The sequence below is a fragment of the Zonotrichia leucophrys genome, chromosome 8, assembly GCF_028769735.1.
Source record: "Zonotrichia leucophrys gambelii isolate GWCS_2022_RI chromosome 8, RI_Zleu_2.0, whole genome shotgun sequence".
Classification (NCBI taxonomy): Eukaryota; Metazoa; Chordata; class Aves; order Passeriformes; family Passerellidae; genus Zonotrichia; species Zonotrichia leucophrys.
In genome coordinates, this window is record NC_088178.1 from 11,053,699 (window position 1) to 11,079,104 (window position 25,406).

General features: G+C 37.2%; 1 long non-coding RNA gene across 1 annotated transcript; it reads left to right on the forward strand.

Annotated features, from left to right (window-relative positions):
• On the forward strand, positions 1-25,406 carry LOC135451230 (uncharacterized). Its single transcript, XR_010441243.1, has 4 exons — positions 1-119; positions 473-527; positions 776-826; positions 25,278-25,406. It is a non-coding gene; the product is annotated as an uncharacterized LOC135451230 (long non-coding RNA).

Below are 25,406 nucleotides of genomic sequence, written 5' to 3' on the forward strand. Positions count from 1 at the left end.
GAAAAAGGCTACTGGATCCTGTAAAAATTTGCAAAAGCTGCTCATTGAGAAAAGAGAATTTTGGCTGCCCTTGGCAACAACATGGGATTATGGATTAGGAATGGCAGTAACTGTAAAATGTAAGATACATGTTGGTTTGGTGAGTGCATACAAAATGGCTAAGAAATAGCTACATAGTACTTAGATAGGGGCAGGACTATATTGAGTATTTCTTTCATACAAGAGGCAGAGAAAGTGAAATAGTTTGCAAAAGCTTTTTTAGTTTTGAAGTCTACTCCATGAGAAATAGAAGGGCAACAACTTTATCAATTACTTCAAAGGGAGAATATTTGAAATTGTCGTGGTTTTTAAATTGCATTCTTTTTAGTCCATGTCCTTCATCTTTATGTATTTTTTAAAAATCACAATTTTTTAGTCTTTTTATACCAGTTTTTTAGAGAGGATAACCATGAGCCCATTCTTTTCCAACCAGGTTACATTTACAGGGGAAAAGCAGCCAGTGTCCCTGCTGAGCCATGATTTACAAGGTAAATAGCAAATGCCAAAGATTAAGTGGTGGTTTTCCCTTGTTTGGTGCTTAAGGGAAGAAATAGGGTTACTTCTCTGTTTAACTTGGGCTAAGTAATGCCACTCTTACAGTGTATCATTCTGTGCAAGTGCTTCAGCTCCTCAAGATGGGCATCTTGGGAACTGAACATGTCAGGAATTAGTGGTTTAAGCATGATGCCCTTTCTAGCTAAGGAAATAACTTTTTCCTGTCCTTTTCTTACTCCAGACTGCAGATTCTAAAATTCCTCAACCACAAGAAAACCAACCTACTTGACAGGTGAGGGAATGTTCCCACTGAAAATCTTTTCAGTCTGGCTGTGATCAGCCTGGCTGACCACGTAAAATATAAATTCATGTTAGATGTTGATTGCTGCAATATCTAAGGTGTATTTTAACATGAAGATGATAATACTGAATTGTACCTGTGGGTGAATTATTAAGACACCAAAAATAGCAGACTTCCTGAAGTAAAATTCCTTAAACGCGGTGAATTGTCAAGGTTGCTCTGTAAAGAAAGCTGCTGACGTAGAACTCAGGAAACCAGAATAATTCTGGGCACATTCCATGAGCAGAAAAACCCCAATATGCTGAGCCAGGCTGCATGTTTTTGTTGCTGTCCTTTGGATAACAGCAAGCGCTGCTACACCTGCTCGGAGCAATAAACATACAGGATTATTGCTTTAGGAACACTTCACTTTCATATGCTAAGGGAATAACAACCTACAATTTTCAGCAGCAGCAAGAGACAGAAAGTGAGGACTGAGAGCTTTAATGTGGGGGGCTGGAGACCCAGCCCACACATGAGGTGGGGTTTCAAAGGAAAGCAGGCACAAGGTGTGGTTATGGCTATGGCATCCCTGGAATTACAAACCTAGAACAGACATCACGTACTTCAGTTCTCTTTACCTACTGCAGAAAAAAGGAGCCTAAAATTTTCCAGGAAATTATAATTGTGAGGGCTTTGGTAAAATTAGTTTGGACCTAACATTTCACAAGTTATATTACTGTCTTTGTTAACAAATACAATTTCTTTTTCAAACTACATAATACAATCCTTGATATATGCTAGTTCCTAACTACATAGTCTATACTAGGGCTGGGCAGTGGAGCTAGAAAAGGTAATATTTTGTTTATGCAGGGTACTTAGAAATTGTTGGTGTAGGTTTTTATTTTGGATTTTCTGTGCTTCAGCATTTTTTTCCTTTGAACCTTTTAATTTTATATCTATTAAAAGAGTACATGCAGCCTCTTAACAAAAATTAGAACTTCTATCGTATTGAGTATCTCCCATCCCTACAATAATAATTATCCTACCCTCATCTGGATGAGGCAAGTCTGGTATTTAGGTAATGGTTTAATCCCCATTTAAATTAGAGATGGAGTTGTTGTTCTTTTCCTAATTTTTGTCTATAGAAATCTTTTATTGAGGTTCAAGAATTGTTGCATAATTGGTTAGGAGACAGTTTAATGGGACAGTGCCAAAATTTGGACCTGAATCTATTGGTTTTGGATTACATTGAAGGTGTACTTTGTGGACAAGCTCAGCTCTGAATCCTAACTGGCTCAATTTTTGGCCAGAAATTTGAATTCTAAGGTTATCTTTCCCTTGCCCTTGAGTCTGTGGTGCTGCTTTGCTCTGGGAGGTGATAAGGTGCAACTTCTCTGCCAGAGCAGCTCTTTGTGTCCTGGGATGTTTCTCTCAGTGTACACGAGGTTCTACAGGTCTGAAAGGGGGGACCACAGAGATTTAGACAATGAGTGGGTTTCTTTCTTCTGTTAGTGTTGTCTTCAGTCATTTCTGAGAGCAGCTGAAAAAGCTGCAATAGAAGGTTTCCCTGGGTAAGGTACTGTATAAAGGTAATATATAAATATTACATAAATATGTGTAACGTGTAACCATTGGTCCCCATATAATATGAACTGAGCTATGTGGTACAGGGATTGATTATTGGTGTTCATTACATGCTTTTCCATGATAAAGCCCATGGAAGGCTAAAGGCTTAAGGCAGCATTCTTGAGCTGTTGAGCTAAAAATGGGCCTTGATGCAAATAGAGTCAGTTCTGATGGAACCAGCAAACCAGAACCGAACATTTCAGAAAATATTCAGAAATTCTAACACCAAGGAATAGCTTATTGTGATCACATTGCTATCAAGCGCTTCTCTACTCCCAGACTTTTAGACATATTTGAAAGGCAGTATGGTACACTAGTGAAAAAGAATAATTTAAACCATGAATTTCTGTAGCATTAGTCATTGCTGCTATTTGTAAGGCTTAATCTCTCATTGATAAATATGCTTTACTTAATGCTTTTTTCTGAATTACTTCTTTACCATCTGAGTGGGATCATATACTAGGCTAACCCTGAATTTTTTGACTGTGTCTATTTTGCTAAAAATAATTCAAAGTTCATCCAGAACTTTAAATTATTATTAAATAAAAACAAACCAGACTGAAACCAGAATGACAGTCTCAAGGTACGTTTTATACAGAAGAGATAAACCAAGAACCAGCCCACCTGATGAATATATGTTTCACAAACATATGTGAATATATGTCTTATGTTTAGTGAAATGTGATTTTGATCTTGGCCTTCTTGATTCATTTGCAAATTAAACTACTTTGAACTCCAGAGGACCCAGAATACAGCTGGGCAAACAAGTTTCTGACAGTTTTGAGATATCTTTCTAATGGTGTCTAATGCCAACTTCAGATTATTGCACAAAATGTGTTCTGTTCATACAGTTGTTTTTATTCATTGCCACCAAGAACTTGGAAAGTTAATTTTCTTGTTATGAACATAATGTATGGATCTTATTAAAGATGAATACAATCTAGAGAACACTGAACTGATAAATGCATTTTTTACAAGACCGTTAAAGGTCTATCTAAATTTTAAAAACCGATGAGTAGAATGAAGCAATGTCTCAATGTGAACACATAAATGTTTTCTTTCTGCAACTGTAGCCTTTATTTTTACTCAGCTAGATTTATACTACACAAGAGCACTGGAACTATTAAAGCCAGACGTGATTGGTTTGCAGGTTTTTCCACCTAGAGGTATGATGGCATGTTTTATTTTCTTTAATTATGGCACAATTATTTGCTACTCACTCTTTGTGAGTAGCTGCTTGATCTTTTCTTTACTAGTTTGCCTTTTGCCTCCCAAAGTGTGCTTTCCAAAGTCTGAAATACCTAGAATTTATCCAGACTATTATTTTTGCAAATCTTCAAAGTGAAATATGGCATGGAAACACCATTAGCAATACAGACATTTAGCTAAATACTTTTAACCAACACAAGCTTATGATGAAGTGTCAGGTGCCCTGCTTCATTAAATAGCACAAATTGAACAGATCAATTCAGTAAGCCATTAACAGCATTATGCAGAGATATCTTTAGACACTGCAACTATGCTTCATCAAAATGTGTCTACCCTCTTCTTCCTCTTGCTGTTTGAATCCCCTCACTGAGCTATGCATTGTGGTGATACCATAAACTTTCAAACCTGAAACTAGCAGAGAGGTTTTATTGCAAAAACAAATGCAGCTCTAGGAATTTGGCTTAGCAGGCAGGACTTGAAGTTTCTTGAAGTTTCACCTTTCAAAGTACTTTTGTCCTGTTTTAAATTTATTCCTATTGCATGCAAAAGTTTAATGGACCAATTAATAATTCATAAAATACTTGGCACAATAAAAGAATTTACTTCCGTGTCAGGTAATATCAGGAATCCTGGTACTGATTTTTGAGACAATGCAAAAGCTGCAGTATCAGATCATTTTTACATTTTCTTGGAGGGATTGTGAAAGGGTACACTGCACCAAAAAGGCTTCTGATGAGATGTGTCCCTGAAGGGGACAAGTGGGAAGCAAGATGAGTTCATTTTTTTGTTACAGAATGCAGTGATTTGAGCACAACACTCAGAAAAAGATACCCATTTGAATCAAAGGACAGAACATCCTTTTGGGTTAAATGGCATATATATGCCCAAGGTTTTATTTTGTCACTAGTCTATGAGGTGATGTGCAAAGAGAGGAAACAAAAGGATGTGATCTAATAGCCAAGGTGTAAGCATGCTGTTTATTCATGGTCAGTGGTAGTTCTCCAAGAACATTAGTAACAACCTTTCAAAAGTCCTGATTACAGAGGGAGATGCTGTGCATATTAACAGCTGGTCTTTGCCCGAGAGAATCTGCAACCAGACTGACAAAACCAAAAAAACCCAGCAAGTCAAGGGAAAAACCAAGGCAACTGCATTTGAGTAGAATGACAAAGATACATGAGCTAAAACAAGTTAAGTAGATGACATCACAGTGGAAGAAGATAGTTGTTTAGAGTGCCTCTCACTTAACAGATTACTTTGATAATTGTGAAAAAGGGAAAAGTGGGAAGCTAGTAGGTTATGTTTTGTAGGAATCTGCACAGTAAAAGATATCTGAATTTTATCTCCTTGTTTTAGGGAATGGGTACACGATTTGTTCTCTGGTTGCTTTGTTCCAGAATCTAGACACTCACCAAACAAGCTTGCTTCAATAAGAAGCAAAACTACTATTCTTATTCAGAAATTAATGCAGAAATTTATATAGCTCTGATTGAAACTTTTTTTCCTAATTAAAAAGTAACCAGTAAGGTGCTTTTTTAAAGACTTATAAATTTTTTACTTTATACTTAAAGAAACAACATTGCATTACAGTGCTTGATCTGCTTTGGTGTGAAAAAAGATCTAGGTTTTCCTAATAAAAACCTTTTATCCTTACTCACAAAAAAATACTAAGAAGTGTTGAAATTAAACTGTGTTTAAAACTGGGGCACTAAATTGCAGTGCAGGATATATTTAAATTGGGCATTTAGTTATCCATACTTTTGGTTTAGAAATTGTGTCTGCTGTGACAAGATTTTGGATATTAATCAGTATGAACAGAGTTATGCAAAAAGAAATCTAAAATTATTATAGGGCAAGATTGAACATATTTGCAATGATGTTTAAAATCCTTGAAAGAATATAATTTCATTTAGTCAGGGGGTTTTCCTTGTTTTGTTGCAGTATTAGCTTGGGTCTCGTATCTGGTGTAACATTTGTGATCCAGCTCTCTTCAGTCCCCAGCATTCCAGAGTTATTGAATCCATATTGTTTCAGTGGTGTCAGCTGTGTATTGCCTTCATTTCTCTGGATGCTGAAGCTGATCCAGGGAAACCAACCTGGTGTTCCCAGCCCTGGAATGAGACCAGCAGGAGGTGGTAACCTTTCACTGGGTGCAGGAGCAGCAGGGTCCTCCTTTGCGTGGCCAAGGCAGGGCTGGGGGAGGAGAAGGAAGAAGACACTGTCCTCCTGTCCTCCCAGAGGGCTCCTGTGGTCCTGCCAACACTCTCATCTGAGTGTCCATAAAGGGTGTAATATGTGAGGGTGCAATACTTGTGGTGCACACAGCTCGCATGTGGGTTTGCATATGGAAGTGGCCATCACTTGCCCTCCAGGATATCTTCAAGAACTCTTCATGTTTTCCCTTCCTGTGATTGAACCTGACGTTCCCATAAGGACACAAGAAAGGTGACAGTACCATGGGAGTGGTACCTCTAAATTCTTTCAGAAAGCTCTTGCATCAACCCTATGTGTGCAGAAAGGACAAGTGTACTCCATATTTCACAGTGTGGTGTACTTGTTATTTAGAGAAGAAATCAAAAATAGAGCAAAATATATTCATACCCCTCTCCAGTGCAGTGGGAAGAAGATGAATAGAATGCTCTGGATATTTCTCACTCTTATGCTTTTCAATTTTATTCATCTTTGCTTTTAATCTCAAAGCAAATTTTACTTGCATACCTGGGAGAACACACTGGCAATGGCTTTTCATGGGATGGAAGTCCTTTCTGTTTATTTCTGCAGATGGAATTACAGCCAAAAGCCTTTCTTTCAGCACAGTTCTGCTCATTACTGCTGCACATCTTGACATTGCTGTATTAAATAATTATTAACTGAGGGGAAACATAGCAATGGTTTAAATTTCTGAATTATAAGTTCCAAGTCATATTAATTATTCTGAAAACCATTCAACAGCTTAATAAGACAAGGGTTTGACCGTAAGTGTTATTTCCATTTGTTTGTGTTATTTGAGACTGTTGTAACTGGCTGCTTAATGGTCTGTGTCATGTAGGTATATTATTATCTCTCATTGGCACATTTTACTCAGTTATCATTAATGGCACAGAATGTCTTTCCCATCATTTTCTCTTGGAATCCCAGATTGAGAGCAAGATCAGTGACAGTTTTATCAGTGAGTTACATTAAGCTGCTCTTTGCCACTTCATCTCAGACTGGTCCCTGCTCTACATAATGTCACTGCCACTCCACTCTCTCATTTGCCAAATGAATAGCAGGGCCCTCATTAAATTAATGCTATGATTTTTTTGCAATGGATTACTGGCAATATGTTCAGTTTGCTCTTTTGATTTTACTGAAAAATGACTCTCAAGTACCAAAGAATAAATAACCACAGTTATATAAGAACTAAAGAAAATAAAATGGTATTTGAGTTATAAAATCAGTCATGGTTCTTGACTGAAAATTCAGCAGTAATTGGGGAGATTAGAGGCAGTGAAACACATTAGTTCAGCTTGCAGACCTACTGTGTGGTCACTTGTCTTTTTATTTGTGCTAAGTAATACAGCAGGTAGAAGAGAATAAAGAGCAGCTTCTTAGTCACTCCTGTCTGGATAAGTCTGCACCTGACAGATTTATAGTCAGAAAATCTTACCTATCCACGAGCTCTAAAGGAATGAAATTTTCATTTTCTGAATAAAGAAATCCAAAGTACTCAAGTATTTAACCCCCAGAGAAACAATAATCTTGCTATTATCAGGAGAAAATGATGTGTGCTCTTATCTTCGATACGGAGGAGGGCAAGCAGGAGGAGAAGCACCCAGTTTGCAATATTCTAGTCATGGAAATTGGCTGTAAAGCCAGGAAATACAGCCACATAGCCATTCCTTCAGCCTGGTAAGCCTTTTCTGGTTTGAAAGCAGTTCTGTGTCAATGTTTGTTGACTGTTGGCCAAATATGAGTATTATTGCCAAGGGAATGAGCTAAAGGCTCCTGAAAAATCAGTGTAAAATAAAGTAATAATATGAAACTCTTAAAGAAGAGACAGGGGAAAAGAGTGAGAATGTTCAAGTGGGCTTTGGCAGCCAATTTGCATTGCCAATAGCACAGAAGCAGTTAGAAGATGACAGAATCGTTAGGTTGGAAGAGACCTTCATAGAATCCTATAATGGTTCGGACTCGAGGGGGTCGGAAGAAACCTGAAAGATCATATAAATCAACATTGGATGGTTTTAAGAATTATCATCTGAAATTGATGAAAGAAGTAGGAAACAGGAGTATATGCTCGCTGTGGGGAAATTGAGCATTTGTTATGATTTATTCAGAAGTATTTGTGACTAGCTAGTAGGGTAGATGCTCTGCTATTCTAATCAAGATTTGAATTTCTTTACCTTGTACACATTGTAGCTCACCAAAGAATCCACCATTTCAAAAATAAAATGAAGCTGAAGGGAAAAGGAACAAATTCTAAACAAAAATTGGAAAGCAGCTATTAGTTTTGGACAATTCAAAAGAAATAAGAATTTTAGGTATATTCTCACTTTCAGAAAATGATCCACCATACATCAAATGCTTTCCTTTAATTTTAAGGGCTGCTAATCTCATGCCAGAGTCTCCTAAGGGCGGGAGATGAGGCCATTTTCTTGCCCTTCTCTGTAGCAACCAGGAAGAATGTACATCTGCTTCTCTTCAAGATGCTTTACTGTGCAGGAGATGAGACACCCACTGCTCTGCCCAAGTTGGTTTGTGTCATTGTCAGCTCCCAGCTCTTTGCACTGCCCATTTTTAGGGACTTACAACGTATTCCCATCTCTTTAGTGTCCTTATGATTTTTGGATTGAGCAGGATAATTCCCAGAGGGACAGCTCTAAGAGCACCCAGAGTATAAAAACTGCTTTGGCATCTGGACATGTGGCTACTGAAAGAACATTTCAAGTTGTATGCTGACCACATTATATGGAGCAATATCTCACAGCAGACTTGTGTTACTAGGTGACTGCCAGAGAAATTCTTTGTATTACCCTCCTAAATTTTGGTCATCGGAGAAACTTTCAATCAGATAAAGCTGGGAGGCTTTCTTAGTCTTTGCAAATAGTCAGCTGTCCATTTGCGGAGTCTTTTTCCGGTATCTGTCCAACCAAATAAACCAAATTCCTTGCAGTGTACTATCTCACATTTGAAGCAAGTAAAAGGCAAGGTAAAGATCAGTGTAGGCCACTGATATAATAGCATGTTGAAATGAAATTAATAAACATGGGTGTTCTGATGTGTATTTTATACTTACACGTTTCACTCTTATCTATGGTGTCATGACAATTTTTATCACCATTTTTTTCATTGTCTTTTTTAGTAGTGCTAGAAAATTGTAAAATGCGTAGGTAGAAATAAAAGACAATCATTGGAAATTAGAATTTTTTAAACTGTAAGGTAAGATGCCAATAGATCATGCCCTGGAACAGGTTGCCCAGAGAGGATGTGGAAACTCCAACCCTGCAGTTGTAAAAATCTCGCCTGAGCAAGGTCTTGAGTAACCTGATCACACTTTGAAGCTGGTCTTTGCAGGCCTTCAGATGTGCCTTCCAACTCCTCCATTCACTTGAAACATCAAATCTGGCATAAGCATTTTGAGCAATGCTTCCTTTCTGGGTTTCTCATGTGCAGATGCCTTTGTGGAAGGAAAGGGCAATCTGAGGAGCGGGGCAGTGTTTGAGCTGTTGCTGCACGTGGCAGTAAAGCAGATGCCTGAGTACTGTGATCAAAGGATGCTGATTTCTGTGTCTCTTGATAGCATCTAGAAAACACTGTGGGAAATCTTTATGATAAGCCTGTATTACATATAAAATAATACTTTTTTCTTTTTTTTCCCCTGCCAGGCGTATATTAGCATGATTTAAATGTATAAGGAAGGAATATAAACTTTTATTTATAAAAGACATCTTGTAGTACAGTTTGTTGCAGAATGCTCTGGACTGCACTTTTTAATTCAAAAATCATTTTTCTTCCTACAAAGGAATGTAGAAAAGTAATCAGTTTCTTTTACCAGGAAGATGGAATTTTGTTTCTCATTTTATTCACTGCTAATTGGCTTCAAATTTTCAATAATAGCATAAACCATAAAAAAATTTGTTTTAAACATGTTAGCATATCAAATGCTTGCTCTGGAATGTTCTCTGGCATGTCAAGAACACTGAGAGTTGGGTCACTTCTTTAAACATCTTTTTGGAGACTTCATAACATTCATTTTGTAATTCTGTAACTGTATTTTGTCACATCAGCCTTCTTGTTGAAAATAATATTCTCTTGCTTAATAGAACAAGAAATTACCCTTGAGATATTTATTTTGCTATAAATTTTCCTGGTCAGTAATAATATGCTGACATTTCTGCTGAGAGAACTTGATGAAATCTTGTGGGTTTGACCTATCCTTGAGAATCACTCCTGGGAAAAGTGCACACCACAGCAGAAAGTGTTGGAGTTCTGATGTGATGATGTCATGTTAAATTCATTAGGAGTACACAAAAACTGAAATTTTGTTAGCCTCAGAAGATGATGAAGTACGAACCTGTGTAGTAGAAGGGAGAAAGATGAGTGGAAGAGAAAGAGAAAAATTGTTTGTTCTTGCCTGTTTTCTGACCTTCTTGACCTTATGCTGTCAAAACAGATGGAGAAGACCACTGAGCCTTCTTTCTTTCCCTCTGCCATCCATTTTGGATTGATCTGCATCTTCTTGCACTTCAGTTTCTAGCAAGTGTTTTATTGTGATTTAACTTTGGATATTTGCCATTAGTTCGTCTCTTGACTTTCAAGTAATTTTAGTAATCTGAATAATTATAATGAGAGGTAGAGTTACAGCAAAAGAAAACAAAGCTTCTTTATTCAAACTGCACCTCAGGTGGCCTTCGGTACCTTAGTGCTGTATTCCCAAAATCTCAGGTTTATTTGAGTGAGCAAGGTAGGACCCATCAGTCTAAGCAAAGGCATCTGTACATCAGCAACTTTGGGTTTTAGTCTCCCATGCAGTTATCCATTTTATTCAAAATTGAAGTCTGACACAGATCAGCTGCCTAGTCTCTCCATGAGCTGCCAGGGAATGATCAGCACTCAGTGCTCAGAAGTCAGGTGAGGCAGATCCTTCTCCTGCCCTTTACAGATAGGCAACTAAGAGAATGCTCATGCAAATAACTCATCTGGATAAGCAAAAACCTGACTCTAAATTAAGCTAAAATGTTTTTGAAATATTGCCTTGGGGTTAAAACAGGATCCCAAGACACAACAAGTTGTTTTACATGCTCAGACTCCGTTTGGAAGCCCTGAGCCCATGCAGGTCTGTGTTTCTGTCCGAGTTGAACAGTGCTGTGACACGAACTCTGCCCCAGTGTCCCAGACAACAAACTGGTTTTCCATTACAGAATGTTCTAGCAATACTCACAGCAATTTCTAAGGTACTGATGATATTTCAGCTGGTCTTTATAAAGGGAAAATAACCTCTGAAGGCAGAATGAAGGATGAAGAACTATTTCAGTGGCAAGGCTTCATCCAGCACCGCTGTTGAGACTTTGTTACATGAGCACTCCAACGCTGAGGAAGGCAGGACCTCAGCACCTTTCCAGAGTGTGCTCCTGGCAGATGAGCTCTAAACCGTCCAGAATATGCTCTCACTTGCAACTCGTATATGAGAAACTGATCTGTTGGTTCTCTGGGCTTTTTTGAAGAATTTTTATTACCAACAAAAAAGTTGGTATTACCCTTTCAGAGCACGCGATGGAAAAACATTAAAGTTTTCAACAAGATTGAAAACTGGGTTAATTGCTGGTTATTAAATTTCTTGACATGATTTTGTTTCATTCTTCAAGGTTTCCAGGGTTTATTTATTCCTTTTTAATGCAGTTAGCACAACTCATGAGGAAGGGTAGATACCATGTTTCAGTTTGTTATTCTTTAGCAAATAGTTCACTTAAGCTTCTTGAAGTGCTACTATTGAGGAGGAATTAATTGAGTGCTGCTGACATAGAGTGATTATCTTCTCCTTTAGACTTCTGATTGGAAATAGATTTTACTTTTGCTTGAGGCAGTGTCACTGCATTTTATATGAAACAATAATATTGTTTTCTGAAATGCTATATTCTGTGATTCAAATTTTTTTCTTTATTAAGATTATATTTAATTAGTACTGAGTGGGAGAGAGACATATACTAATACTTGGATTTGGGGCTTTTTTCTTCATTGTGCAGTGTGAGGCTGCTCATTTTATTTGTTGGCAGCTAGGCTTTGTTTCAGTGTGAGCAGTGCCTTTGCAATAAGTGTGGTTTTGGTTAGATCCTGAGTAGGTCTCATGGTTTAAGCCCAGCTAAAAACCCAGAGCTGCTCATCCCTGCCCTGCCAGTGGGATGGGGAGGAGAATCAGAAGGGGAAAAGTGAGAATACCCATGTGTTGCTATAAAGATGGTTTTATAGGGAAAGCAAAAGCCATGCACACAACCAAAGCAAATATAAAAGTAAGATTTCCCATGTTAAATAATTTGCTTTTCTTGAGCCCTGTGTGTTTTCTTTCACCCCCCACCTCCCTTCTACCTTTTTTGTTTTACTTTCTTGTCAATATTCCATTATATTTTCTATCAGTCTCTTTTAAATGAGAGACAGGAGGAAATGAGAAAGAGAACCACAGTTCAAATGGTATTTCTTCTCAGTGAAGTAAAAACACCTTAAGAATTAAGACCAAGTCATTCCTTGCAACTGCAATTATCAATCCCTGTAAAAATCAGTGTGGTAATCTTCAGATTACATCTACCCAATGCTGCCCCATTGGAGGAGTCAGAAGTTTCATGAGTATTTAGTCAAACTAAACAAAATATAAGAAAGTAGAGGATCTGGCTGAATTGTGATTTCTTTTATGCAGCTACTTGGGTTCAAGTAGTATATAAACAAAATAGTTCATTATTGCTTGTCAGAGGCATAGGGTCAGATATTAGAATGCTTCCAGTAACCTTGTTAGAGAAGCTGTGAACTGAAATGAAAGAAAAGTTTAAACACATTTCTTTGTTGCCTTTTTTTTTTTTTTACTGGGCACGCAACAAAATCAGAAATTTTCAGTAAAAGTTCCAAATGCCATTAGGGAAAATATAGAGTTTAATTGTTCTTCATTCTTGATGAAAAGCCTAAGACAAGGTTTGAAATTATTAATAAAAAAGTCATTGTTGAGTTTTGAAGCAATAATGTGATAGTTGCCCTTCCTGAGACCCAGTCCATTGTGCCCTGGCTATCTCCAAGGAGATGTAGCCATGGTTGTGTGTGTCTTCTTTTCCCTCTGTGAAGTGTTGTATTTAATAGTTCTCAAGTGTAAATGGACAAAAATTGCCTTTTCTGAGATTTGGAATACTTAACTTTTTCATCTGTGAGACAGAAAAAAGTATCTGGGGAGAAACCCAGGATTGCTGAAATCTTTTAAGATTTGCAACAGTTCTGCCATTGTGAATAGTGCTTTTAAAAATACAACTATGAAACTGTTACAATACATTTCTTACTGTGTTACTTGTCATTCCATTTATTAGGTAGGAAATAACCAATATCTGAATTTCATTTCATGACTACTCTTTGCCCTCCATCTTTTAATTCCCTGTTATTGCTTGTCCGGTATTTTAATTTATATGTTATTAAAACTTGCTTTTGACTTTAAAGTACTTCAGATTCTTGGTTTTCTTCAGTGCATGATAGTATTCTCAGAGTCTTTATTCCAGTTACAAAACACTCCAAATTCAAGTCTGAGGTGCACTTAAAGATAAAAGGGGAAAATATATTGTAGAAAAATAAAAAACGCAAAGAGCTTTTTGATACTAAACAAATATTTCAGTGAGTTTCCTGCTATGACAGGAGCACAGCATTTTGGTGATGAGAGATTGAGAACCTCTGTTGTACCAAAATACCAAGGCCAGTCTTTCTTGAAACAAAAAGCCAGAGACCATTGCAATAAAAAAAAAATGATCTTGTAACCAAACTTTACACCTTGCAGCATGATCCTTAACTGTGGCCATAGGTGTGTTTATGTGCCAAATCAAATGTTAGTCCCATTAATATCAATCTGTATGTGAAAATCTACATGCAGGTAGTATTTTTGTGCCATGAAAGACACTTGGAAACAGTGGTTTAGTTCCATGGTGGCAGGAGATATTTGTGAATATGATCAATAATGTCAGGAACTGAAAAATTCACCAAGTCGGGCAGGGATCACTGCCACCATTGATTAGAATCAGATATTCAGCAGCACTTCTGACAGTTTGTTATACACAAAGCTTTTAGTTATGCAGCTCCTCTCTCCTTTTAAGCTGTCTAGAACATTGCCAAACAATAATTTCTTCCTTGAAGTTGTAGTTTTTGGGTATGGAAAGCCTTTTGACATTGGAGATAAGTAGAACTTTGCTTTGATGGTGAACTTGCTTCTTCTTGCCTGAGACCATCCACAGAGCAACTTGCCAAGAAGTTTATTGGGATTAGGAAGTTCAGGAAAAAGAGAGGCATGCAATTTTACCTTTAGGAAATATTTCTTCAAAGACACTTGCTTTCATCTCCTCTGTGTGTTTTCCTGTCCTTCATGGTGTGACACTTAGCGCCAGGGGGATGTGAGTCTTTTTCAGGTAGGTGTTTTTGAGAACTGGATTTGACAACAGAGTTTTGTTTAGAGAAGGAGCTGTGCAGACAGCATTCGACATAGTTATACATGTAGGTATACTGTTAATGAGGAAATGAAAATACTTGTTAGCTGGACAAATAGTATGCTCAAACCTGGAACGCTGTTCTTATCCTATCACAGCACAGGCATGCTACGATGATTTAAAAGTTTGTAAATGGGCACCAAGATGCTGTGATGGAATGTGAGTTTCCACTATTATGTGTATGTTATTCATCCATAACTCCTCAGGACTTTAGCCCTACAGATTTCTTTGTCTTATTCAGAGCTATTTTTACTTTTGAGAGTTTGATAAAATTATTTTATCATTTCTAATTATGCTGGAAAATAAGGCTTTCCTGATTCAATTAAGCTACTTGTTTTAGATAGCAACAAAAAAAATCAAGTAGAACCAATCTCAGCACTAAACTCTCAGTTGGAATAAAAATGCTGAAGTCTAAGCAAGGAAAAATGATTGTTGGAATTACATATGGCTAAGCAGAGGCTAACAGCAGTGGTTCAGAAACAAGTTGGGTGGATTTTTAGTCTGTAAACTCTCTACTGTAGTGCCCATTAATGACATTAAAAATGACATGTTACTACGTTGCGAAATAGCAGTCTTCACTTCATCTTCTTTGCCTTGGAAAGTTTTCAGAGACCAAGATTTTAGGATTTGTTTTTTGTTTTGATTTTTGGGGTGGTGTTTTTGTTTTTTGGGGTTTTTTGGGGGGATTTTTTGTGGGTTTTTTTTTTTTTTTTTTTTTGGGGTTTTAGTTTTGTCTTCGTTTTTTGTTTTGGGTTTTTTTTTTTTCCTGTTAGTGGCATAATGTTATAAGTAAGGAATCCAGACTGGAAAAATTGCACTTCACCAAGTAAAGGTTTATATTCTTTTTTCTTTAGCTGTTTTCTGCCATGCTGACACCTCCTGTGCATAGCCCAGGTGATGTTGGCAGGGCTGAGGACACAGACAGTGTTCCACAGCTGCTCCCTGTCTCAAGGCGTGCATGGACAGCAGTGGGAATGGCCAGCGAGGGAAAGGGACACACAGGGACTCCCAGGAGAAGGCTGTTGTGTGCTGCAGTGTGCAGCAGCCTTTGTTCTGTGTTATTTTCTGTTCCTGGCTGCAATCAGGAGCTCAGGCTGGGGGAGCAGCACAGCAGTCCTGCCACAGGGGTGCAACACTGTCCTTGCAGCCTGCTCCCAGGTACTCCCTGCCCTGCCTAGTCAGCAGGGTGGGGTGCGGTTTGTCAGCTGATTTTAACAGAGGGAAGTATAGGTGTGGTCCAGGGAGATATTTACAGGAAGTTTAGTGAAAGAAGAGTTATCATATTGTTGTGAGGAAAAGGAGTCAGTTAAATGCTGCCTTACTAAGGACCCCATCCAGCATGCCCTGCATCATTAGCGCAGAATTGCACCTGTTCCACCACCATCAAAATGGGCTCAAATCCACTCTAGCTCCATCCTCTCTCTCTACTAGAGAAATAGTAGCACCAAGCAAGGCTTGTTTCCTTAATGGTTGTTGTCATTACATCTGATAACTATCACAAAGAGAAGAAATGATTTGTTTTGCATATTTTAGACTGTTAACATCCTCTACTTGTCAAATTCTATGGTACTACAGACAGGGCTGTCACTCTGTATTAATTTGCCCCTCAGCAAAACAAAGGTACATGCTGTACTCAGTGTAAAGCTGAAGTGACAGAGTCCTTTATGCAAGTAAAATAAATACATCCCTGTCACTTTGAAATCAGCAGCGTTCCCTGGCGTGATTTTACAGGTGCTAGGGGAGGTTAAAGGAGGAATTGAGAGAGAGCAAACTTATTGACTTTCCTTGCATATATATGTATCTATACTGATTTTAACCTTCCCCATAAAAGGTCAAGCATAAAGTTATTTCCTCAGAGCAGCTGTCTTCAGGGGTTGAGTTAACATAGATGGAGAGTGCAATAGAAAAAAAAGTTCATTTTACCCTAATTGGATTAAGATCAGTCTCACGCATACTGCAAGGGTGAGGTTTCACTCAGCTACAAACTGCTGGGTTGACAGAAAAGGATTAATTTATGTGCCTCTTCTCAGGTTGTTGACTAATAATGTATTGATTGTATCTGTAAGATATGCAGAGTGTCTGTCAGAAAGGAAGCCACTCTGGAATTGAAAATTGCCAGCATATCTGACATGATCAAAGCAAGATTAATACCATTAAGCAGCATTAAGTAGGCTGCAGCATGTATCAGATACAGAGCTTTATGTCACATCTCAGAGCAGGACACCATAACCAGGCATAATTCCCAACTTCAGCAATGAGTGACTGATTTGTGCAGTTCCCGACATTTTTTTCTGCTTTTCTTTTATGTGTTCCTGCAGACATATTGAACTACCACAGTTTAATCCCAGAAGAGCCTGCAGGTGGTATTGTCCTTGCATTGCAGAGTTATTAAATTCTTAAGGTCACCATAAAAAAGGTTCCATTAAATTGAGTTAATAAAAACATTGGGCAAAGGTTTGCTAAGAGTGCAGGTATCGAAGCCCTGGGAATTGGACTGTCTATTATAACATCAAGCTAAAATAATATTTTAAACATAGCAATATGAAGATGCCAGAAATGCTGCTTCTGTGAAGTTTTGGTGTGGGTGGGGTGGAACACTTGTGCCTTGCTGAAGGAAATGTCCTGTTTAATATTCGGGTGTTTTTCAGAAGGAATGGGCTCTAGCAATTTTCACTGAAGAAAACTTTAAACTTTCAACAAAGGAATTATCTTCTGTTGTTGGCCTCATAGATTCCTGCATAAAGAGACACAAAGATAAATAGGTATACATAAAAATGCAGATTAGAGATATAGATCCATGGGTGATCTGTTGTTAACCCCTGTTTTGTATTTATCAAGGGCAGCTGTGCCTGGTGTTTTTCCAGTAATACTAAGGTATTCTGAATGTTTTTAGTCAGGGTAGCTCCTGAAGAAGAGCAGGATTTAAAACCATTTAAAGCCAATTTCATCAACCAACTCTAGTATGAAGCCTCTGATGAGAAAAATGTTGATAAATTTGACTTATCTTTTTAATATGTCTTTTTTATGATTGATGGTTTCTTTTCTTTGAATGTTAGTATGAGATTTCAGCTCCACTGAAGTAAATAGTGAATCCTTCATTTGCTTCAATACAACCTAGATTTCAGCACAAGAAAAAGCATGTAGTTTTGCTGAAATATATTATCATGGCTTTCAAATGAATAGCTAATGCCATTTTCAACTCCAAAATATCAAGAGGTGATGAATTAAAACCTTTGTTTGCTGCATTTATTGACAATGAAGTAAAAGGAAATTGCTATATTAGCAATTAATTTAGGACCAGTCTCTCTAAGGTTTTAATTTTGGATGACAGGACTTGCAGTAAATTACATATTTAATTATACAAAACAATAAAGCTCTTCCATGTGGTGAATGAGAGTTGCATAGGGTAGTTTTAAATAATCAACTCCTTCCTTCATAAGGGTGCTAGAGTTCCTTTATTTGCAATATGACTCCATTTCTCCTTTTTTTCTTTAACAGAAGAATTTTAGCATATATAAAATGCAGGGGTCTTTTTTGTGAAGGTCTGCTTTGTAAGCTATATTAATTTTTTATGTTTGCTGGTTAGAGTTGGAGATGTTTTAAACATCAGGTATCAAATTGATAGAAATTCTGCTCACAAATAGTATCAATTTCCATGTATTTGTGTACAGCTTGTTACAACAAGCAAATGTCAAGCATAGCTAACACTTTATTGTTTAATGAGTGAATACTGGGGGACTGCATGCACGGCATGTTAATAATGAAAATGGATATAAATAAAATAGTAATAAACAAAACACAGCTGAGAAGCGCATTACAGGTGGAATGCAACTTAATCAGACAGACTTGATCTGAGAATCCCCTTGACTGCTAAACTCAGAAGAGTTTCCCTAATTTTTCATATGCTTTCAAAAGGATAATTTTCATTGGCCATTTGCTTTTCCATGAAAATACATCAATGTAGCCTTAGTCCTTAGGTCTAACCTGATATTAAATCAGACTACATAAGAATGAACTAACATTTTGGCATTTTTTCCCCACTTCCAGTCACAAGTGTATATATCTCAGAAGCTTCACTAGTTAATAAATTCCCTTTCTGTATTCAGAAAGCAAAAGTAGCAATTATTAGGAGAACATATGGCAGGTGCTTTAAAACTCCTGGGTGACAGTAAAGCATATGACTTCAACTCATTATTAAGTATTCTCTATGTTGTTAATTGCTCTAGTAATTAATATTCACCAGAAACTGTGCAAAAGCCAAACTAATAATACATTCCTAATGCATGTATTGCATTTAACAAAATACATGTATTTTTTAAATTATCAATTCAGCTGCTTAGTCATCTGTGTTGTTACAGGGATTTATTTATTTTCATTCTACTGTATCAGCTTTTTACCCTTTTTTAAAATTAAGAAATTATATGTTTGAACATTCAGGTAAAATGTAAAGAAAACTAATTTAACTGAGGCTGTCACTGGAAGCAAGAGTAGCATGTGCAATAAATGACAGATTATATCCATGGAAGCAATGTGATTAGTTATCAGTAATGAGAATTTCACCTGTGGTCAATGAACAGTATTAAAAAGTTTTGATAAAAGGTTTAGAAATGGTCTTTAAAAGACATCAGGAGTTCTTATTCAATCTGATAGTTCATCAAAGCCCCTGATGTTAAAAAATAACTTCACAGAGAGTAAAGAATTTATGTTAGAGGCAGAGTTTGGGCAGGTTTGACTGAGATGGGAAGGCTGGGTTTGTGGTAAACAGCGTTATTTTTGTATATGAAATTGGATTCTTAAATGCAAACCTTTAAATGTGTAGTGGTATTAGAGGTTAGGTAATACCCTTGAGGAAACAGTTATTTTAAAAATATAATCTAAAATGCACGGCAGCAGGGCCATTGCAAATTGCCTTTCAAGAGAAGGTTTAGTTATTATGTGTTTAATCAATCCTAGCTGCAAGCAAATTAAGGGAACAGTGTAAACAGAAGAAAACTCAGCTCTTTCTTAAAGGCAAAAAGAGAGATTTACAAATTACTGAGCTTTTAGGAGGTCTGAAGAAAGTTCTCTTTCTGGAGTTGAGAAGGAAGCAGGAAGTAACGATTTATGGGCAATATTTTTTTAGAGACAAAAAGACCTCCAGCCCTTTAATTGAATAGAAAAATTGAAAATTACATTATGAAGCTACGCACTCCATCTAGAATGACTGTCCGTTTAGCCCAGGTGGTGTTTGCTGGGCATCCAGAATATGAAGAGACTGTAATTATTAATTAGGAGAGGAAAAATGGTTTAAGTGTCACCTCTGCTTTGTAAAATTCTGTAACTATATTTTTTGGGTACTATTTAGGGCACTGCAGGCATAAAACTGTAATTTCAGTTTCTCATTTACTGCACAAGTTGTAAAGTTGTGAATGAATTTTCCCCTGCAACTTTTCTTCACACTATTCAGCATTATTAAACCTCAACAGAGCAAGAAAGGCTCCTTAGGAAGGAATTTAGGATTCCTTCCTTGGGAAGGAACTGGGATTAGGGTCAAACCCAGCTTTTCAGCCACCTCTGCAGAGCAGTGGATGTTCTCCTGTGCACTCCTTTAACGTCTTCTCAATTTATTACTCATGCGGCATTCCTCCCATCCCTGTATATGCTGTTGTCTCTCTGCAGTCATTTGGACTCTGATTTTATGCTTCTTCCTTTAAACCTGCAGTAGCAGACCTTTAACTGATCTGCCATCACGTTCTGTAATAGAGAGAGGCAAAATTTCTTCCTCCTGGGAGAAATGACCTGAGTCCCTGAAATCCCCACCCTGCCTGCTGAAATGAGGGAATGGCATTGGGGAATTTAGGGATTGGCTTGGAAACCTGTGTGATCAGAGGTGAGGGAAGGCAGCAGGGCTGCCCATTGCTGTGACGTTTCCCAAAGAGGCTTTGCCCAGTTTATTCAGCTTAGGGCTCCGTCAGGCAGCGCCACCCTGGAGCAGCTGCAGGTCTCAAGCCTGAGGATCCACAGCTCAGAGCTGTGCAGCTGTGGGTGAAAGGGTGCTACAAGAATGTGGTAACACCATGGGAATTGCTCATGGTTTTTCCTGGTTTGCTGATGGCATTACTGAACTTACACCTTTCATAAACTTGTGAGGGTTTTTTCGGGTTTTTGAATTTTTTAAAAAATGGTGATTATTTGGAGAAATTTTTACTTGATCATTCAGTCAGACTTGCAATGAAACACCTGTTTTATATTTAGTTTAACAGCTGGACTAAATCTGTCATGCATACAGCTGCTTATGGGTGGGGAATTCCTATTGAGTGAGTCTAGAGCTGTTCACAGCTGTTGAAAGAAAAAAAAGAAGGAAGAAAGGTTGTCCACTTGCAAGGGTGCACCTACGTGCTTGCTTTGTCCATCACATGCCAGAATCTGAGTTCAAGGTGCCCATTTTCTCTGTGAGCATCCTGTCTGTGCTTACACTGCATGGAATGGCCTCCGCTGTTGCCTCCAATCCAAGCAGGCAAACCCTGTCTGCCTGGAGGTGCGTACTACTGGAATGGCATTTCCTGATGGATGTTTGAAAGATGGCTATGGATCTGGGTGAGGTCAGAGGTGTTTTGTGCTTGTTTTACATCAGTGTGGCACTGAGAAAGTCTGACAGAACAGAACTTGTTGAATACTTTAATTTCAGTGCAATTTCCATTAGTTTTCTTTGAAGGTAGTTCACCAAAAGAAAGAATACCAATTGATGAAATGTTTTTGCTTCACACAGAATCCGATAGAATTCAAGAATTGTGCTCCAACTCAGTGAGCCAAGTGCAGGAGCTTTTAATGACGCCTTGGTTTACAGATGATTTGGGTTTGGCCACTCTTGCTCACTACCTCAAATCTACTTCAGGATTAGAAGATTGCATTGATTTGCTGTCAGGAAAGAATGTGGGTCTTACTTTGAGTAGTGACTGGCACTGTTAGGTTAACTACAAATACGTTGTCCCTTGCAGGAGTTTGCTTAATGGGTGTATGAGCTTAAAGTACCTAGGGATTTGCAAAGATATTAAAAAACAACAATAATGGCAGAGAAGTAGAGATATATGATTTAGGGTCTTGGGGAGAGTACTGCTTTATCTAAGTCTGAGTAGGCATCTTCATTGCTGATTTTGTTGTAGTTTTTAATAGTTAAGTTTGTGTGGAAGTTTCTATATCCTGCTAATGTTGGTATTTCTCAGCCACTGTTCATAAGAAAACCCTTATAATTATTATTATCTATATAAATGCTTGGTGTGTATATATATATATGTATATATATACCCACACATATACACATATTTCAAGATTTCGTCTACTATGAGCCCATGCTGAATTCAGCTCTAATTCCACTTTTTTCTCAAGTTGCTAGTTTGCATTATTAGAACTTTTATTACAAGGCTTCAGAGCTTCAGGGCTTTAACACTGCTTTTGGCAGTTTCATCCACAGGACTTATATTCAGCAGCTAACAATTTATTTGTGTATATATAAGTAATATATAAAGGTACACTGAAAGTGTAAGACATTTCAATCCTCTATCTTGTAATTAATTAAGTAGTCAATTAAATAGTCTTAGAAAAAATGATTCTGACATCAAGCTTTTTATTATATGGCTAACTTTGGCCATTAATATTTGAATCATTTGTCCTAATGACTTGGTCATACTAAAATGAAATTTGGGGTTTCTGACTCGATCCTTCTACCTGTGAGAAGTTGTTGTGTTGTTTTTTGTTGTAATTCCAATAAATTCGAATAAACTGGCTTAGTTTCAGCAAGTATTAATGTCTATAAACTTTATTTTGCTTTGAGGTATTGCACAGAACGCTGCAGTTTTCAATTAATATAGATTGCCATGGTAGCTTGGAGATCTTTGGAGAATACTGATTTTCTTTTCCCCTCAAAAATAATTTTAAAAAAATCTTCTACCTCTGTGATTCTTGATTTACTTCTGTAGAAAGGGAAATGGTAATCTGATAGCCAATAATATTGGCTTTCTAGGGCAGGTGATTAATTAATGCAGGTTTTTATTTCAGATGTAGTAATAATTTTTATTTTGTTTCTCAACAGCATTGTAAAATCCCACAAGACTTTTGCTGCAACAGGAATGTAAAAAGTTAGCAGGTGTTATTAAGAGAACGTGTCTGTTGCTTTTGCAGAATGCCAGAAATTGATTGCAGACCAACTAGGGAAGACCTATGAGATCCTCCCAGTGTATGGAAAAGGAATGAACCTATAATTAAATTACAGTTAAACACAGATGGTTATTTTACAGCAGGTGCTCAACTTTGAAAGTGTATCTCTGGACTATTTTTGTTCCAACATGGTGTTTGGTCCCTGTTGGGTTTCTGGCACCATTTTATGGTTAGATAAAAATATTCCTTTGTATATACTTTTTTCCTTTCCCCAGGACACAAAGCTATCAAATGGTGCAGTGTTTTAAATGAAAAAGAGAAGAAAAACAGGAAACAGAGATTAAACATAGCACAGGGAAAAAATATTAGAATATAAAAAAAAGGATGTCTTCGTACTATTTATGAGATCTAGAGGACTAATATGTGCAATTAAATTAAGAGCTCAGAATTTTCAGTTATCCAAGGTCAAATAATTGCAGTACAAATATTGTAACTGAATGTATTTTAATTTTAATGCCAGAAAGCATAACACTAGAAGGTGAAATCTTTGCGAGTTATATTTATATGATTTATGTAACCTACGACATGGGTTGATACTGAATGAAGTCTTAGTGAAATTTGTGATTCTCTCATTACTAAAACATTGTATATTGAACTAGATTTTAGAAGTTTGGTTTGTCAGGATAACTGAGGTTAATAGTTCAGCCTGGGTATATTGATGAATGTCCAGAGGACATTTTACTTGCTGTAACCAATCGGGTCAGTCCCTATAAATAAACCATGAATAGAGATGTGGGAGTTCCAGAACAGTTTTGAGAGCAGCTCAGGTGAGCTTTCCAGGTCTCTTATTGTTCGGTTTGAGTTTTTAATGTGCACCTCCACCTTCAAGCACAGAGTTAGTTTCTGCAGCCCTGAGGCTGGAGAAATCTCATGAGATGTCCAAAGAGTGAGAGGAATTTTGATGCTTTACCAGCACTGAACAAAAGGACTCCACGTTTACATGGACAGTAAAATGGCTTCTTCTGTAGCTGATGAGCTTATTATTGTCTTTTGGTTTCTTTAGGAAGAGGAGTGTGTCTAAACATCTTATTTTGTAACCTATAGAAATTCACAAAAGGATGTCCTCTGTAAATATCCCCTTTGAATTATTTGTTTAACTATGAAGATGCAAGTAAAGAAAAAGCAATTTTATATAGATGGACAGGTCATAGCTTTTAAATGGCCAGCCTGTCTGTTCTTTCAAGAAAAAGCCAAGACTGCTGTGCATGCATGATGAGAAGCAACCCCCCTCCTGAAGAGTCTGAAATGCCTGATGAACAAATCTCACAAAGCCTGTCCACTGCTGCCCTGCTTTTCCCCTCTTATTATCTTATGTATGCACAACATGCTTAGAAACATCTTATTTTCCAAATAGAGTACATCCCAAAAGCATTTTAGTGTTTTTCATTTAATTTTTTCCCCTTTAACCAGTTTCTGGGATGACTGGTGCTGTTATCATAGTTACAACTTGGGCTGTTTCTCTTATCATCCTGTTACAAGATGACATTTCTTATAAAACTCAATACGTTTACCATTTAAGTTGATAAATTTCAAAGACATTCCTTACTGAGATTTAATGTGTAGAATGGGTGTTTTAGAATTTTAAAAAAATTTATTAATCCAAAGGTGCATTATGTTCTAAGAGATGATTTTGTTTAGGATTTTTGACTATATCACCATTCTCTGTTCACTTTTTTTCAGGACACATTCTTAATTTTTTTTTTTTAGCTGGTCTGTAATATTGCAACACTGAGATTGAAGATTTTGTTGTTACACATGAAATATGAAAATTTGCTTGAACATTTGTCTCATGCAATTCAGTGCTTATTTTTGAGATTTAAGATTAATTGCAACATTTATTCTGTGAGAGTTATGCGAAAATACTAGTGTTCTGAATGAGTATTACACAATGTTGACTACTTTTGCATTGTTTCTAGTTGAGATTCACCTTTACAGATTTTAAATTAAAATGCTTAACCTTATTGAGGCAAAGATTATAGTTTTATCATAGGTCAATACAATAAAATGGAAAATGTAATGGTGGCATTGAAGAAAACATATTTACAGCATAATAGATACAAAGCTCTTTTTTTCTTCTTTTTAAAGATCAATTCACATTCTTTTCTAATATTTAATCAGTCATACTGACACAGTGATTTACTTGGCATTACCACTGATGCATTCCGCTGAGACTTTGATTCTTAAATTATTTGTCTTTGAACTCACCATGACCTATATTCAGTCTTCTGTGGCTGATGAAAATTACTCCTTTACCTTTCACTGCTGATGACTAAACCACCAAGACAAGAAATATGCTTTGACATTCTCAATACCCACATTAAGTTAGTCCTAAAGTATTAATATATGGGAACTTTTTCACCTTGTGTATGTCTTGTTGCTGCAGTGAAGAGGAGCAGCGCAGGTCACAGGGGTCTGCAGGACTTGTGGGTGCTGGAAGCCCAGCCTGCCACGAGCATTTCAGCACTGGTAGCAGGGAGAATAGAGATGCTGGAGTTTGCCAAAGCGATCTCATCTAGCAGCAGTCTCTGTGGGAAACTGTGGGAACAAAGAGAGCAAACCAAGTGTGTCACAACAGCAGTATGATAGACACAATCCAATTACTGTAATATTATGCAAGATAAATTGAACTGTTAACACTAATTTGGATTCTTGAACTTTCTAGTCTGTTATTTCCCCTTTGTCATCTGGGGTTTTTTTCTATTTAGCTAATGGACATTCTTTCTATTACACAGGAGGATTTTTTCCCTCCCTCTACTTGCTTTTGCTGCCAACTGCTACATCTCATATCTGGGAAAGAACAGGTGTGTGAAAATACTGGATTTGGCAAATATTCATTTCAATCACACGTATTTGTGTAATTT